An 18,382-nucleotide genomic window follows, 5' to 3' on the forward strand; every position below is an offset into this window, starting at 1 on the left:
ACGTACGAATTTAACATTTACTGATCGTATTAAGTTTAAATCGGATTCAGAATATGCATCTGCATTTATGTCTGATGTTTCTTCATCAAATAATCTTTTGTGTTTTTGTTATATAATCTTCTTTGATCGTTACAACTACGAAATTTCTGTTCAATCTTATTAATTTTCTTTTATCTTTCGTTTTTTTCGAGATCTATAGACATTTAAGAAACGATACAGATTTATTAGATATCGATATGTGAAAGTTTATTTTTCTTGTCAAAATGTTACTAAAATCATCGATAAGGCCCAATGTGTGCGGCGATCATAATTAGACCCATTACAGGATTACGAAGTAAATCTGTCAATAATGAATAGCGATTTTGCTATTTTCATTATATATCTTTTTTATTTAGGCACAATTTTGGAATAATAAATTTGACATTAACGTAAAGTTTAACATGATTCAGAACTAGACTCCGTTTAATGAAACGAGTCAGTAGAAATAAACAAAAAATTGACATATAAACATGATAAACATGACAGATGCGATGGACATCAGTTATTGGCTGTTAAACGATAGTCAATTGTAAAATTTAGGAGCGAAAATACATGAATCATTATTTGTTAGTTTCAATTTCTCTTGGCTTATAAAATGAATAACGGATTGTTGAAATAAGAGAGGTCTGAAAGTTGTAAATACGCTCTTGTCTCGATCATGCGTGTTTGTTTATTTCAACTGACTCGACTCATTGAACGTAGTATAGTATACGAAAAATCATGGAAATATTTTTTAGTGATTTTTTCAAAGGTCAATTAAATTCTTATATAAAAACTTAAGAAAATTTCTTATTATTTCATTAAAATTACTCACCAATTTGAGAGGTAGCACAATATTATAAATTCAACTTATAAAAATCAAATTAAAAAAAAACGAATGTTTCGCCTATGAGAAATGTTTGAAAAAATTCATCAATTTTCCCATTAAATACTTTACGTTTCAATTTTAACAATAGATTTTAATATATTCAACAAAATTTATAAGTAACGTTACGAATTATATTTCACGATTTAAGATTTTTTTATATCTTACGTTGGAAACTTTTGATTTTTATCGATTGAACGATAAATAGCATATACCGTTTTGATCTCTGATGACATTATTCTCTAAGAAATCGATCATTTTTTCGAATGATTAATATATTTAAAACATATGATCTTTTTTAACTTTACTTTTTATATTCATTTAAAGAATAAAATATTCATTTCGATTAAGAAAAATCTCATATATCATATCAATAATGAATTTAATATTTTCGATTAGACAATCAAGTATTATTAGAACGGCAATCTATAATATTTTTAATGGGATATCAAGTACCTAAACGAGTACTATTACTAGAAGTTATCCATGTCTGAACGACGTCTGACAAGCTTAACAGTTGTATTAGCAATCACACGACGGCGTTATCAGCGCGGTCAAGGAAGCTTCTCTTTCCTCCTCTCTTATTTTTTTTTCTCTTTTCTTTTCTTTTTGCACTTATTATAGTTATCTTTCAAAGCGTCGATTACGACGAAACTATGAATTTTTGTCGTTATCTATCGAGAGTATACCCTCTTAATATACGAGTGTTCTCTTTTTTTACTTTTAGTTTTTTATTTCTTTTTCTTTTTCTTCTTCTTCTTCTTTTTTTTTCTTTAATTGTAGAAACGAACAAAAAGGACTGATAATATATATTATATTATCTTATATATTATATTATATTATCTCTAGTATATTATATATACTTTTTTCTTTTTTTCTTCTAATTTTTCTCAATCAACAAATAAATAAAGAAATAAATAAATAAATAAATAAATAAATAGGATCAAGAGAGTTTACGAGATAAGTCAGAACTCATAAAACAAAGAGTATTCATCATCGAAAAGTAGTGTGAAGGGTAATTATAGATGGCGATTCATATATATTTAAAATTGTAGTCCTCGACGTTATTAGTAGCATGCACAACGAGCTAATAGTATTGGTTCTCTGATAATAATTATATTCGTGCTATGTGGAACGACGTCGTTTTAATTTCCGGATTCGTTTCGCGGAAATAACTAAGTGTATATGCATGTTCATGTGTGTACGTGTGTGTTCGTGTGTACGAACGTGTGTCTGTCTCCCTCTTTTTCTGTGTATGTATGCGTGTAGTAATAATAGTAATAGTAGTAAGTACTTAATCTTTCTTTCTTTCTGTCTTTTTTTCGTTTCTTTTTGTTTTAAAGTAACCGAGAATGCAACTTGCGAAATCCGCGGGTGTGACGGCCACCATGGTAGATTCTAAAAGCTCTTGCGATCTAGTTATTAACCACCGATGGCCTCTCTCTCTCTCTCTCTCTCTCTCTCTCTCTCTTTCTCTCTGTATGTCTTTGTGGTGAGCGTTAAATACATCCGACACCGTTTCTAATAGTCATAAGAAAGTCATAAAGGCCGTACTAGAGAGAATCGAGTGATAAATAAAACCTAGGAGTGTTCTTGATTTCTCGAACTGTGATTTACTTCGAATGTGCATTCTTGATATGAATTAATTATTTAAAAATATATTATATCGAATATTAATATAAATAATCTAATATTAATAATAATGATTAATTATAATTACAATAGAATATTATTAATAATAATTAAATATAATTAATATCGTATATTAATAATAATGACTAAATATAATTAATGTAGAAATTAATAATAATAATTAATAATAATAATAATGATACGTGAAGATGAGTAAATTATTGTTTGCTCGAAGATAAATATTGGAGATGAAATATTATATTTATATGATAATTCTTGTAGTATTTTTTTCCTTTCTTTCTTTCGACAAATTAATTTTAATAACGAATTGTCTTTCTTCGAAATGAATCAAAAATTCGATGAATTCAATGTTAAATATCCATTAACAAACCATTTCACGTCCTTTAATGATTATCAACTAGTAAATCACCAATCAACGTTTTTTATTGGTCTGACTCATTAGGTTCAAGGTCATTTTTTTTCTTTCATAAGAATAAGCGTTAATCCTAACGTGAAAATCTCTTTCCGTGAATGGGTGGAGGATGATGAACGTGAATCATGCTTCGAGTTAATGTTACTTCTACGAGTATCACGGCGTCAATTACAACTATTACGTGACTCGATTGTATTATATCGAACGTAATTCGAATAATAATTAACTCATATGTTTATATTTATTTTTTTTTTTTACGATAACCAAAAGGAAGAAAAAAAAAATATATATATATACTATCATATTCTCTAGTTGATTTAATCATCAAGAGATCTGAGATGTTACAAATTTCTGAAAAACTAATTAAAAATCGATTATGCACACACACATTCTTGCTTCAACTGTTGATGCAAATGACAAGATATAATACCGTCTAAACTCGATTATAGTCACAAATATAGAAATAAAAATTATATATCAACCTTACCGAATATTAAATTAAATTTATTTTATAAAAATATAAATTTATATTGTGTACAAATAGGAAATATGTACAAATTAAGCACGATATTAATTTATATAAATATAAATTAATATTTATATTATATAAATATATTGTAAATTAATATTATACAAATAATTTATATGAATATAAATTAAATTAATGTGTGGTAGCCTTTATATTACATGACCTGAGACGACCATACCATACATACACATACACACACACACACATACATTTTTTTTCACTTATATTTTTATATTAGTAATTTAATATTAATTTTTATATCAAATGCAGTCTCTCTTATCGAAAATGAGAAAATTGTTATAAACGTTTCAAGTAATTTTATAGTTTATTAGAAACTTCCCCTTTTATCTACATTTTTTTCGAAGGTTTTCCAGTCGAACAATTTCGTTCACGTGAAATTTATTTCGAAAAGAAAAGTGTCTACGGGTGGATGGCTCTTCCCCTTCGATCTTTGACGGCACGAAAGACGCAAGATTTAAAGTCAAAAGGAATAGGTAAGAGTTTTCGTAGGCTGACTCTCACGATCCATTAAATCATCCGAAAGGACGAAAAACCATCGGTGGAGGCCAAGTTCTACGTGTTGTATGGTGTGGACGCACCATAAATAAACCGAGTGTCGTTGGGAGGCCCGCATATCCTGCTGTTTTTAAAAAGTTCCGCTTAAAGAGAGACAGAGAGAGAGAGAGAGAGAGGAAGAGAGAGAAAGAAAAAGAGAGAAGGAGGGAGAGAAAGATAAAGAAAGAGAGAGTAAGTTGAGGCACCTAACGCATGCAGTCGCATATTCGTCGGGCATATCGGGGCGTGTTTATGAAGCATACCAAACCGGAAGCACGTTTCTTTTCTAAGCATCAAAATTCAAATTGATATTTTCGTTAAATATTTGTTTAATCGCGAAAAAAAAGAAAATTCAATTTCTGAAAATTCAAACGACTTATTTATTTATTTATTCTCTTTTTTTTCCCTGTGTTTTTCTCTTTTTCTTCTTCTTGTATTCGTGACATTATTTTTTTTAATATTTCTTTAATCTCATGGAAGCCATCGAAAATTAATTGTTTCTTAGATTTGAGAGGAAAGTAAAAAAGAAAAAAAAAAGAAAAAAATATTAAAAAAAAAAAAAAAAGGGAAAGAAGAAAAAATTAAAAAAGGGGAAAAAAAATAAAATCGTTGGAAATAGAAAATAAAATTCCCATACGCACATATATCGAGGAAAACAATGCGAGCGAAGAACAATGACGTGTCGCATCACGGAAACTCTTTTCACTTCGTCTTGTCTCCCACAATCAGACCCTTCTTCCTATGGGAAAATTATCCGAGCCCGATGCTCGAACACAATCGATGGCTATTAGTCGACGCCATTAGATACATTTTCGTAAAAGTCTTTGGAAATGAATTTTCAATGGTGATCTCTTGTGAGACTATTTAACGTCCTCGTCCTTCCGTAATTACCGCGTTTTATCTCGACAAGCGTGTGTACTGGATTGCGTCGTTATCATCGCTTATGTACTTCGTAAAGTTGTTGCGATAAGATAACGCGATTAAAGCAAATTATGTAGATAAAAAATTGTCAAAGAAAAAAGGCAACCCGAAAAGATTCAAATCTTCTTTATGATCGTTCTACGAAGGTTTATTGCTTTTTGCTTTTTCTTTTTCTTTTTTTTTTTTTTTTAATTATTATTTTTTTCTTTTCTTATTTTTTTTCCTTTTATTTATTTTTTTTAATCTCATCGAAAGAAAGCAAATGATTTAATAATGAATAGTTTATTCAATTTGAATAATTTATTCGATCTGAGAAACGAGAAAATATCAATATGCATACGTATTTACAATGTGAACGCAGCTTTAACAGTTTCCCTCACGACGGTTTTTATTATCTCTCCCTTATGGTTGGCCCACACCGAGCAAAAACAGCACCAGAAGCGGCAGCACGTTTCACTCAGGAAACCGTTTATTTCCTCAGATCCCGTTGATAAAGACCGTAAGTACGTTGCACATCTAACGGGTGACGCTCAGTTTTTTTCTCTTTTTTTTCTTTTTTTTTTTTTTTTTTTGGACGTATAGTAATACCTACCTACTTACAAATCTTTCCTCTTCTTTTTGTTACTTTTTTTCTGTGATTCTTCCCGAATGGAAATTTCTATAAAATCTAGAAAATAATCTAGATAGAGATAAAAAAGATAGAGAAGAAAGAAGATTTTGCAATTCAATGAAAAAAAAAAGAAAAAATATACTCACATATTTGAATTATCATAGAGGAAACGGATAAATAATCATTTAGCAATGAACAAAATGACGTTTGTTTCCTAAACAGTCGATAGATTTCTATGAAAAAAGATAGCCGGTTGAAGGTTATGCGTGTTATCGATTCAGGAAGGTCGAACTATAAGATAGACAAGAGCAAGAGGGAGAGAAAGAGAGGGAGAGAGAGAGAGAGAGAGAGAGAGAGAGAGAAAAGATAAAAACTTGCTCGTTCTTCGTTGTCTTTCTCTCTCGAAGGTATTCCTTTACATCACGTACCGTTGCCTCGGTCAACACACGCTAAAATCCCGTTTAACAGTCGTCCATTTTTCACCTCGCTCCTTTACGCTCCTCTGCCTCCTGTCAGTCCTCTCGCGTCATCCTGACCAAACAGGACCCCGCCCCGAACGTTCGTTCTCTCTACGTTTCTGGCTACGTGCGTATGCGCATGCTTCTCTTCTTCCCTGTCTCTATTTCTCTCTCTCTCTCTCTCCCTCTCTCTCTTTCTCTTTGTCATTCTCTAACTAAGGAAGGAGGATATCTATCCTGGAAAGAATCATGAATTATTTATTCACAAGAGCTCATCAGGATGAACACCCTCGATCCTCGTGAATATCTTCGATTTTCCACGCAGCCTGCCAGCAACACGTTACGTGCTATTGCTATTACTATTGCTATTGCTGTTCCTGCTACTGGGTTAGACCCTTTTCTTTCTTTCTTCCTTTTTTCTTTCTTTTTTTCTCTTCTTTTTTTCTTTTTCTTTTTCTTTTTATATACCTTCCTTCCTTCCTTTTTCCTTCCTTCCTTTATTCTTTCTTTCTCTCACGAAATCCTTCGCAAGTTTTAAGGATCAGGATGTTTGAATGTCACGGTGGGCGATGATAGAGAAAAAAGTATATATATATTAAAAAAAAAAAAAAAAAAAAAAAAAAAAAAAAAAAAAAAAAAAAAACGGACAAAAAAGAGTTTCAATCGCAAAACGTGCCAGATATGTATATATAAACGTGTTCGCGCGAGCGCGTGCGCATGCATATCTCCTACAGATATCGTTTGTCGAGCCAAGATCGAGTTTGTTCGCAGTATGTAAGTATGTATGTATATAGATATCCTCGCTCGAAAGCTTTTTAATTATTCATGATTATGTTCGACGAGTGTGTTATAGAAAGTGACATCTTACGTATGTATGTACCACGAACGACGAAATGTACTGAAGCTTCTCGATGAACTTTCAGATCTTTTTTTGTTTGTTTGTTTGTTTGTTTGTTTGTTTGTTTGTTTGTTTGTTTGTTCTCTTTTTCTTCTTCTTCTTCGTCTATTTCTTTTTTCTTTCTTTTTTTTTTTTTTATTACTGTCGCCTTTAAGATTATTACCCATAGGATTAATTTTCCGCAAGTTCCCGGACAATAATGATTTTATCGCATTGATCGATCGCGTTTAAGAGTTGATATATGCGGAAGGAAGCCACGGGGAAAAAAAAGAAAGAAAGGAAAAGAAAAAAAAAAGAAAAAGACATGTTTGACGACGGTGAAACGCGATGTGAAAGTGACAAAGGCGCGTGCGTGAGCGCGCTGGACCAAGGAGACTTGTCGCGAGACCGGAAGCATTCCCCGGAGCTACTGGAAAACACCGGAAGATGAGGAATGAGATACAAGTGTATTTCTTCGAAATCTTTTAAACGAAACGTTTAAATATGTTTTGCCACGAAAAAGTAAACGTATTTATTGTAACATTTTAATAAAAAAAAAGAAAATAAATAAAGTTCGACGTTATTTTTTTCAACATGACGATTGACACATGTTCGTAATGCAATCGAAAAAAAAGGAGAATATAAAAAAATAAAAAAAATTTGGCTTAAAAGACAAAATTATATAATATTAAATTTGTAATTAGCGTGACTAGCACTAGTATTTTCATAATCCAATTTTTATTCATCTTTGGAAAAAAAAAAAAGAAAAAAAGAAAAGAAAGAAATTATGTAATATTATATTTATAACTAGCATGATTACGTTATACTTTCATAATACAATTTGTGTTCGTGTTTATAAAAAAAAAAAAATTATATAATATTGAATTTCTAACTGGCATGACTACACACACTATCTAACTTCCATAATGCCATTTCTGTTAATGTTTAAAAGGAAAAGAAAATTGTATAATATTAAATTTATAACTAGTACGACTAGATACTATACTAACAATAAGTATGATTTTAATTTCGTCAAACATTAATCTTTGTTTATTATCTAAGAATATATTTCATGATAAAAAAAAAAAAAAAGAATAATATGAAACTTATAATGTAAATTATAATACTATAATAATTTAAATTTAACAAACATTGATATTTAGATAGTACAATTAATTTCATTTCAATTTTCATTAAAAAAAATAAAAAAAAAAAGATGAAATAAGATATATGTGTATCATAACGTGAAAGTTATATCCTGTATAAAATTACAAAAGAGTTGAAATAATAATCATTTTGAATACAAATTTGAACGTTAAATTATAAAAAAAAAATGTAATTTCGCTAAAACTGTGAGAATTCTATCGACATTGTAAAACTGGTTGGATCTTTCATTATCTCATCAGCCGAAACAAACCGTTCGTTAGTGATAATTACACTTGCTTGAAAACCGTTAGACAGACGTAGTACACGAGGGAGCGTTTTTGTGTCGTTTTACCCCGTTGAAACGGCACAATGTTGCAAGACTCGCACGAAACTCGTTATCGACGTTGTTGACCTCGTTCGACGTGAACGTTAAAGAATACATATCTTTCAAACGTAACGCGATAGAATCATTTTCTCCTCGATTTCGTTTCTCCCGTTTTACGAGCCATAAACGACCCCTCCTCGCAAACGTAGAATTTAAATGTTCCCTTCTGCCCTTTAAATGGCCAGCGATTTCGTCCAGTCAATCGGCAAATTTCTTGACGATCGAGATGAGTGAGAAAAGTATTTTTCTCTCTCTCTCCCTCTCTCTTTCTCTCTCTCTCTCTCTCTCTCTCTCTCTCTATCTCTTTTAATATTCCTTTGTGATGGAAGGGAACGGAAATAAAAAAAGAGGAATAAAAAAAAAGAGAAAGAAAAATGAAAAGGTAAAAGGTCTTTTTCCATGGGATCGATCGTTCGGAAAAGGTCAAAGGCACTCGTAGACACCCGGTAGATATGCTCTCGCTTTGGAACTAAAGTGGGTCAGTAGAGTTACCATCTGTATTGTCGAAATTAATGGAAAAAAATTTGATAAAGGTACAGTGAGAAGTTCTTTTTCTTTTTTCTCTTCCTTCTATTTTCTTTTTTTTTTTTTTTTTTTTTTTCATTATCACTGTTTCGCCCAACCGAAGTCAATTAAAATTCAATACGATTTGTTCGATTGCGGTAGATCGTGCTAAATGACACGTTAAAATTATTTCTCTATGGATCATTAACAGGTAAAAGAAAGAGAGAGAGAAAGAGAGAGAGAGAGAGAGAGAGAGAGAGAGAGAGAGAGAGAGAGAGAGAGAGAGAAGAAGAAGAAAAAACATACATGCACGCTCACGCACACAAAGTTACAAAGTCATACCAAATAATGTGAATTCATAAAAGTAAGATATGCAAAAAAAGGAGGGGGAGAAGGGTTAAGGAATAATCCAGCCGACGATGATAGAGAGAAAGAGAAAGAGAGAAAGAGAAAGAGAGAGAGAGAGAGAGAGAGAGAGAGAGAGAGAGAAAGACAGATAAACTACAGGCATCCCCCTTTTTCTCGTGGTCATCAATCTTCTCATGTAAATCGAGCATTCGTCTTCGAGCAAGTCATTTATTATTATCTCGCTTTGGATCCTTCTACAGTCCCTCTCTCTCTCCACCTCTCTCTCTCTCTCTCTTTCTCTTTCTCTTTCTCACTCACACATTTTGGCACCCCTCGTACGAATAAACGACAAGCATTGTGCAGACGTGTTCTATCAGAGCCAAAGCTTGCCATCACACGTGAGCCCGTTACTCTACGCATATGACTTTTTGTGTATTCTGCGTGAGACACCTTGCAAGGAGAAAGAGACAAAGATAGAGAGAGAGAGAGAGAGAGAGAACCGTTTCCTCGAGGAAGTCTTATGAAAAAAAATGATTCTTTTCTTTTCTTTTCTTTTCTTTTTTTTCCTTTTTTCTTTTTCATTCTTTTTTCTTTCTTTTTTTATTTTTTTCTTTCCCCTTATTTCAAAGATACAATTATTTATATTCTTATTCACCGTTCACCGTGGATATTATCAAGAAAGTCTCCTCTTATCCATTTGACTAGAATTGCCGGTGGCTATGAGAGATGGAAGTTCGAAGAAAGGCGAGAAGATGAACGGTGAGATAGATAGATAGATACATAGATAGATAGAGAGAGAAAAAGAGAAAGAGAGAGAGAGAGAGAGAGTAGGGAGAGGAACAGAGAAAGCATTCATGTAGATACTCTCTCGTTACACGTGTTTCCTCAAGCGTTTCTCGAATACTCGAGCGCTTAATTGAACGAAACGAAATCTCTCATCTCGAAGTGAGAACTTGCGAACGGATAAACATCGAGTTTTCCGTGGGAAAATCTAATTGCTCGATGGAAACTTTTCGATATAAATGAGATCTCTCTCTCTCTCTCTCTCTCTCTCTCTCTCTCTCTCTCTCTTAAGAGTGTTCTTATTACTTCTACGTAATAAGAATATGTATGTCCAAGTACGTCTACATATAAAAATGAAATTGACTCTCGATTGATGAACATTCGATGACTTGCGAGAAAGATCAAATTAGCTTTCGCGAAAGAAGATCAAAATAGTGACATTATTGTATATTATATACAAAACGTTGAAACGGGGAAATCTGTAGAAATTCGTTCGAAAGTAAGAGCGTGTCACATCGAATAACGTCCTTCTTTCTCTCTTTCTCTCTCTCTCTCTCTCTCTCTTCGTTTTCTATTAAAACGTTTCTGACAAATCGATCAACGATGACTCGTAGAGCTTTGTTTAAAAAAAAATCGGATAGGGATCTTTGTTGTAGAAAAATTTGTTGCGATTTTGATAATAGCTAAATGCACGGGGTTAAGGCAAAGAAACATTTACTTTCTGAGGGTAAGAAAATAAAGAGAAAAAGAAAAGGAAAGAGAGAGAGAGAGAGAGAGAAAGGCAGAGAGAGGGAGAGAGAGAAAGAGAGAGACAGAGAAAGAGAAAGAAATAGAAAAGGGAGAAGGATCTTCAACGGTCGACAAAAAGAGATTTTTATCCCCTCCTCTTTCCTCTCTATCTCTCTCTCTCTTTCTCTCTCAAAAAAAAAAGAAAAAAGAATAAAAGATCAAAAGCGATGATCGACGATCTCGAATTCACAATAAATTTTTCCTGAAAGCTTTGAAGGATAACAATAGAAGAAAGAGACAGGCCAATAGGACAAGAAGACTATGTTTACCCTAAAAATTATCAGGATCCATAGATGATCGAGGGGTTGAATATTATTGAAAAATTGTTCGTTCTCTTCTAATATTCAATCGATATTAAACGTTCAAATCTCACCCCAATATGTTGTGTTTCCTTTTTATATTTTTCATTTCTTTCTCTTTCCTTCGTCTCTTACAATCAAGGACGACGGATTTTCGATCACTTGCAGATAACCGTTGAGATGAGAAGAATCGAAGGATATTTTTTCCTTGTTTGATAAACGACAGGATTCAAGGATAAGAACGTGTAGATTTCGTCTCGATCGATCTGATCTCAATCGATAAAACTCGAAAATAAATGCATGTAGATATACACACACACATATATATATATATATATATATATATATATATATGTATACACATGTATATATACATCTTTTTCGTTTCCAAGGATTCGAAGGATTTATCGAAGAAACGAGATTGCAATTTTTTATTCTCCGGACGTTCCACGTTTCTGGAATTAATGTCTCTTCCCTGGCGAAGGTCGTACGTTCGTCGGGGATCATTAATCTTTCAATAAGAAATCCTTGGGCTTCTACCATCGTTTCTGCTTTCTAGGCGTTTACATGCTCTTATAGATTCTTGTTTTTACAAGAAATCGTTAGGGAAACGATAATCCATCTCTTTTTTTTTCCTTTTCGTTTGCATCGGAAATATTTACACACATATGGCAGGTTCAAGAAATGATTTTAACGTTATTATTAAATCGATTAACTTTTCTTTTTGTCATTCTTTTTTTTCTTTTTTACATTTCATTTCAAACGATTATTTGCATAATATTAATTTCTTCTATATATATATATATATATATATATATATATATATATATGATATATACAACCAAAAATGATTTCAATATTATTATAAAATCAATTGACTTTATCCGGATCATATTAAGATTTTTATCACAAATTTTTTAATAAAATACTCATCGTTCATGCAAAACAGATAACTTCTACGCAATTAGTTATACGCGATAATATTATTTCGTCGATTTAAAATATTACTCATTCTCGAGAAATATCGAAAATATTTTTATACATATATTACTATGCATATGGGAAGAAAAAATAAAAAAATATTCTTCGAGGAAAGAAGAAAGTCGTCTTACTAATCACTACTGGAATTATCGGGAATATTTTAATACATCCATATGGGAAAAGAAAAGAAAAAAGAAAATAGAAAATTCTCTTTGAACAAAAAAAAGAAAGTTAATTTACCGATCACCACCACCGGTTTCCCCATTATTGGTTCGATAAAAAGCATATCGGTGGTAATCGTCGAAAGGCAATTCTCTGGAGTCCACTCGAAAGAGAAGTACATATATAGTCTTTCTCTTTCTCTCTCTCCTCTCTCTCTCTTTCTCTCTCTCTCCCTCTTTCTCTTCTCTCTCAAGTTCGAACTGGAAGGAGGACGTTTTTCTTTCGAGCGTCGATCGATCGTGCGACCGCGACTCGATTCGTCGCTTTTTTTCCCGGTTGCGCGCTTACAAAACGAGAGCGTATTATGCCCCGACGAAACAATGGAGTACAGAAGTCCCGTAGAGAACTCACGTGTGGGGCGGTTCCTGCATCCAAGGACCAGCTGGCAAACTGCCTTTGAATCCTCCGAAGAGAAAAATAGAAAACGAAAGGAAGAAAAAAAGGAAGGCAACCAAAAAAAGTGCCACCGAGTTGATTGAGAATGTACGAAGTTTTCTTCATATAGAATAATAATCAAATCACGAAGAGTATTGATCGTTAGGATCTTTAAAATCGAACTAATGTTTAGTTAAATATTTACTTACGACAGTTATTCGATGTTTCTTCGTTTCTTTCAAATAACTATTATATGAAATAAATTAGAATGAATATTTTGTATTTTTATAAATATCATCCATTATAACACATATATCCACATTCTTGTCGTGTCTCAATAAATAAATTATATATGCATTAAATTGTATGTATTATATATGTATTGTGAAAGTTATTGTATTACTTATTATAGTATTATAGTTATATATATATATATATATATATATGTATTTTTTTTTTTAATTTTATTTCATTTTACCATCAAAATATTAATTGATACTTCATATTTAAAGTTCTTTTTTTTAAATATAAATTGTAATGGTATAATTGAAAGGGTTAAAATGAAATAAAATTAAAAATATATATATATATATATATATATATATATATAATTTCAAAGTTACATAACATTATAGAGGTTTAAATGAAATTAAAGAAAGAAAAAAAATTTCGAAAGATAATAAAAAAGAAATACCCGTTCTTTCGACATTGCCGAATTATCTTTTATACGAATCAAAAAACTTAATTGATTAAAAACTGATAAAACGCATTGAAACGTTCCAAATAATTTTTAATACGTATCTCCGTCTAATTCAAAGGAGCAAAAACCTTGAAAACTCTTCTTGCATCTGTCTACCGTAAAGAAAGACGACATCCGCCGTTTGTCACCTTTCAATTGTATATCTCTTCGAAGGTATATGATAGAATGAAAGAAATAAAAACATTTCCAACGTTTGGTGGTTTTCGTTTGTGTTACTACGCAACAGGACATCGGAAGACATTGCAAGACTATGCGGGGGTGAGTCATTGCAATTTTTCTCTTATATTTAAGAAAGTCGTAGGAAGTTCTAAAGCATACGGATTTCTTCTTATTTCACGGTTTCTTTTCTCCTCCCCCCCTCACCCTCCTCCTCCTTTCTTTTCTTTTCTTTTCTTTTTTTTCTTCCTTTTTTCTTTCCCCACCCTCATTGAAACAGGAAACGTCGTCATTTGGTTGCACTAATACTATCTAGGAAGTCATTATTTCCGTTAAACTCTCGTGCTTGGTAAAACAATCCTAATTGTTTCAACCGATAATAACGATAACATAAATAATGATAATAATATACTATCCGACATAATTATTATATCGTGGGAGTCATAGGAACGTTCACAAAGAGATATCCTTTTATCGTTTCTATATTATCAAACAACAAAATGATGATAAAAGATATTCGTCATGCAATATTATTACAAAAATATCAATATACGATGTTCCGCGTCCAAAGGAGAAAAAGAATAACAAAATGGAAAGTCGGTAGATCGTATGAACTTAAATGAAAAATAATAAAAAGAGACGATGATTATGCAAGAGGAGAACAGTTAAGTTGGCTTTAATTAAGGAAGCGGCACCTTATTATTTCCTTGGCCAAGCTCGTTTCGCTGAGCTAAAGGAACAATTAACGTCTATATTATATGCATCTATTCTCTCAAGGATCTCCTGTTTCCTCTTCGTGATGATGCATTAGATCATCGTACGAGAATTTAAAAATTTCAACGGTGTGTATATCAATATCACCGTTATCTAATATCAATAAATTAAAAAAAAAATATATATATATATTAGATATATTTTTAACCTCTAAGACTAAGGAAAAAGGGATGCAGGGGTTAGTTGAGATAACGATCTTTTTCTTTCCTTTTCTTTTCTTCTTTTCCCCTTTTTTTCTATGAACCCAAAAAACAAAAAAATCGTTTTTCTTTTTTCGGTCAAATAAGAAACTGTTGATTATTTATCTCTGTCTCTCTCTCTCTCTCTCTCTCTCTTTCTTTATCTCTCTCTCACTCTCTCTCTCTCTCTCTCTTCGTCCCTTTAACGGTCCGTCCAACTTCTCTCCCTCTTCTGTTCTCCTTAGAGACCTACCTTTCCTAGTGATAATTTGCAGTGCAAATTACCAGGAAGAAAGGAAAGGCGAGAGAGTCTCTAACACGACCAGGCGACGAGGAGCTAGAAACCTTTCGACGCGGTCATTTTCCGACCGGTAAATTTCCATACAAACAGCACGCCATTACTGTCCTGATGTTCCTTGCTGCTTTTACTGCTGCCAGTGGTACACATAGAGGAGTAGTGTGTGCTGTTGCTGGAGCAGAAGGGTTAGCATTAACTGACTTTTCTGTCCTACCTTCTTTTTTACCCTTACAGATTATCCTTAATCCGAGACCAAAGGAAACAAATTTGTGCGTCGAAGTTGTAAGTAAAAGCTCAAGGAACTAATTTTCACGATTAGAAATGAAAATGATTGTGCCGGCTTTAAAGGATTAATCATAAAAATTCATCAACGTCAAGCTATGATTAATTTCACTATGGTGAATTGAAACGAATACGAGAGAAATTAAATTTCCTTCGTGAAATGATACAAACTCTCCTTGAATCATTTTCTTTATAATTTATTTTTTCTTCTCTTTTCCCTCCTTTCTTTTCTTTTTTTTTTTTTTTTTTTTTTCATTGTTAAGATCATGCTTATCCACGAAGTCGGAAGGAGTGCGACGAAAGGAGAATTAGGAAAGGGGATAGAAAAAAGAAAAAAAGGGTGACCTTCTGTTACGATCCTTTTTTCGATTATCGCTCAGATACCATAAATCAGAGTTCCTAAAACTTGACTGTGGGTAACAACTCATTCAAAAAGGATTTAACGTTCTACGAGTCGAATTTCTTCGGGCTATCCAACGAAGACATTTTGACGTAGATAAAACCATACGTATATTATTTTCAATAGGTTTTTGAAAGATACGAAAGAATCCACATTAATGTTTCATAAATATTAAAAATGATTTGCGTTTTAGGGAGAAGGGTTGCGTCAGGGTTATTTACTTTTGAAAGAGAAAAATCGATAAGAGAAAGAGAGACAGAGACAGAGAGGAAGAGAGAGATAGACAAAGAGAGAGAGAGAGAGAAATATCGACGTTGAAGTGTCGGAACGTAACCCTTACCTACACAGAGTCCCTTCAGACATAGAACGAATCTTCTTCATGGTTAGTATAACGCGTGAGAAAAGGGTGCGAACTTTGACGCTTCCTAGCTAGTAATATTGTTGCATAATAGTAGTGGTAATAATAGTAGTAGCAGTAGCAGTAGTAGTAGCAATAGTAGTTATAGACGAAGGTATGTTGCGTGTATTTCGTCGGTGATTATAATTTTCCGCTGGTTCGTTATATCGAATATGAAGGAAGATCGGAAAAGTTGAAGAGTGAGAGAGAAAGAGAAAGAGAGAGGGAGAGAGAGAGAGAGAGAGAGAGAGAGAAGATAGGGAAGTAAATTCTTTTCCCTTCGACTCGTCTTCCTATCCCTTTCCATCATCCACCGTTTGCCTTTTTATTATTTTCCTTGTTCCTTCTCTGAATCTAGTTCCGTGTATCACCTCACGCAAAAAGAGAGGCTGTATTAAGTAAACAGTGCATCGGTTTAATGGAAATCAAATTGAAGTTATGAGAGAGAGAGAGAGAGAGAGAGAGAGAGAGAGAGAGAGAGAGAGAGAATTCGCGGAAGAAACAGCACAGTTAAAAAAGACCGGTTTACCATAGCCATCGGCTACCCTTCGTTTTCTTTTTCGAATTACTGACCAAAACGCCATAGGACGGAGTGTCCCTCATTGGTTCTCTTCCCTGGGATTAAAAACTCTACGGTGAACTATGAAAGGGTTGAGCTTGTTTGCTTTTTCGAGAAAGCCAAACGCATGCTAGTGCCTTTGTCAAGAGTACCTAGTGTACAATAGCGTTTGTCAAGAATTCCATTCTTCTGCTAACCAAGTGTGGCCGAACGTGTTAGGATTGTTATTACATGAATCATTTTCGCGTGGTAACTTGTTTGAAATATACATACATAAGTAAATACATAGATCCCGAAGTATCTTCGATCATGACAATAGTATCGATCGAATTCGAATGAAATCAGATCGAAAGAAATTCTTTTGAGATATTTATGATGAAAAAGTGGCGCTACGAGACAGTGACAGAAGAAAAAAAGACGAGAGAATGAGAGAAAGAAAGAGAGATTTTAAAACTCGATTCGTTGACGATTCAATTCGGGCACGACCCTACAAAAGCGAAACAGATCGAGATAACATTGTCGCATGATTTTTCGTTGACTAGCATTGTACCGGCACACAGCTGGTCAAAGGGTTGGTATCGCCATTACGTCGATTTTGCCCCTTGATTCTCGAAGGAGCAACCCCATTCAAGAGAAAGAGAAAGAAAAAAAAAAAGAAGAGATAGATATACGATATATATGGAGAAGAACGTGCTTCATAATTCTTTCCATTGAAAAATTAATTGTCCCGCACCGGTTTACCAATGCCAACTTTTTACCACCAAGTGGTAAGGTAGATTACTTACCACTCGACTTTTATTATTTAACGGGACAAAACTGGATACTTAACCATTAATAATAATCATTAAAGATGAAAATAAATTATATAAAATAAAATTGAACGAATAATACTAACAGAAACAAGTTTCTAAGTATTGTACATAAATACATACGTAAATACATATATACATAAATCCTTACATACATATATATATATATATATATATATATATATATATATATATATGCATACGTACGTATTTACAATTATGAGCTTTATGGAAATCCAATTTTCTCCATGGGTCTCCTTGCATTTCTTTCATTCGATAACATTTTGCAGGGTAAAGAGGAAGGGACAACAGGAGTGTAATTTGATGCGATGATTAGGGCAATCCGTTTAGGAAATATTTAATTGACGTTGGAAGCTGTTGGATACCATGACCGTTAGAGAAACGATTTATCGCGAGAAACAACGATAGGGGATAAAGGAAGAAGTAAGAAAGTAAGCTTTCGTTCACCGTGGGCGTGTACGATACTATATATCCCCCTATTTTTTAAAAGTTACAAGGCTATACCGCATAAAAAGGTGGTTGATTTTTCGTTCGAACAAGGACTCGTCACGGTTCCGTCAAATTATATGGAATGCCGTACACTCTGTGAACAAAAAACAGGGGTTCCTATGAACCCCGCATATCGACGAGAATCGACTAAATGCATTTTCTTCCTTCCTCATGTAGGTAGATATAGGCATAAAGGTATATAGAGAAGGGTATATAACAGGAGGGGGGACCTAAAGGAAGGACTTCGTAGTGACGCAGCAGCTGCAGACGTCTTGCCTTGCTTTCTTGCAATTATTACACAAGGGTTATATATACGTGGTAACACTACTCCTTGGATAATGAAAGCCAGGGTGTCAGAAGAAGCACATGATTTGCCTACCATATACGTAGCTTCATACAAATTGTTTCTCCTTAGCTTTTCTTTTTCTTTTTTCTTTTTTCTTTTCCTTTTTTCTTTTTTTTCTCCATTCACTCCTCCTTTCGAAATCATTAGCTACAGCTGTTCCC

General features: G+C 33.0%; 1 protein-coding gene across 3 annotated transcripts in view; it reads right to left on the minus strand.

Moving 5' to 3' along the window:
* LOC118447671 (uncharacterized) overlaps window positions 1–18,382 on the minus strand; it is a 41,558-nt gene that overhangs the window by 8,052 nt on the left and 15,124 nt on the right. For 2 of the 3 annotated variants that reach the window (XM_035879884.2, XM_085658249.1), the window contains exon 1: window positions 4,695–4,974. The exons of the other annotated variant lie outside the window; for it this stretch is intronic. The gene's annotated coding sequence lies outside the window, so the exon portion shown is untranslated. Of the gene's footprint in view, window positions 1–4,694; window positions 4,975–18,382 lie in introns of those variants that run through there. 3 annotated transcript variants of the gene reach the window in all.

This window comes from Vespa mandarinia, chromosome 1, assembly GCF_050613455.1.
Source record: "Vespa mandarinia isolate Hongniang chromosome 1, ASM5061345v1, whole genome shotgun sequence".
NCBI classification, from domain to species: domain Eukaryota; kingdom Metazoa; phylum Arthropoda; class Insecta; order Hymenoptera; family Vespidae; genus Vespa; species Vespa mandarinia.